Raw genomic sequence first — 416 nt, 5'->3', positions numbered from 1 at the left:
ACCCATGTCAAGTCACCCACCAACATCTGAAGAGCAGGACTTCATTTCCTCTTAAATTTCTCAGACAGTTCTTAGTGGATTTACTAGTTTGCTTTGGGTCATAGTTTCAAATTTTCCAAGGCAGCCTTTGGTTCTTTCAAATTCACAAATACAATTTTCACTTTCACACCTCTCATGAAAGTTCATATTGTGCAACCTCTCTCTTACAGGTACTTACTCCAAATGTTATTATCAATTCTCAATTTTGTATCTGACTTTGAGGTAAATACTGATAAGGTCATGGTAATAAGGGATTTTACCATTTCATGTAGAAACTGAAAGTCCATCCATCCATCCATCCATCCATCCATCCATCCATCCATCCATCCATCCATCCATCCATCCATCCATCCATCCATCCATCCATCCATTTTCTT

Source organism: Poecilia reticulata, linkage group LG20, assembly GCF_000633615.1.
Source record: "Poecilia reticulata strain Guanapo linkage group LG20, Guppy_female_1.0+MT, whole genome shotgun sequence".
Lineage (NCBI taxonomy): Eukaryota > Metazoa > Chordata > Actinopteri > Cyprinodontiformes > Poeciliidae > Poecilia > Poecilia reticulata.
The sequence above is the reverse complement of the archived record's forward strand: the minus strand, read 5'-3'. Positions refer to the sequence as shown.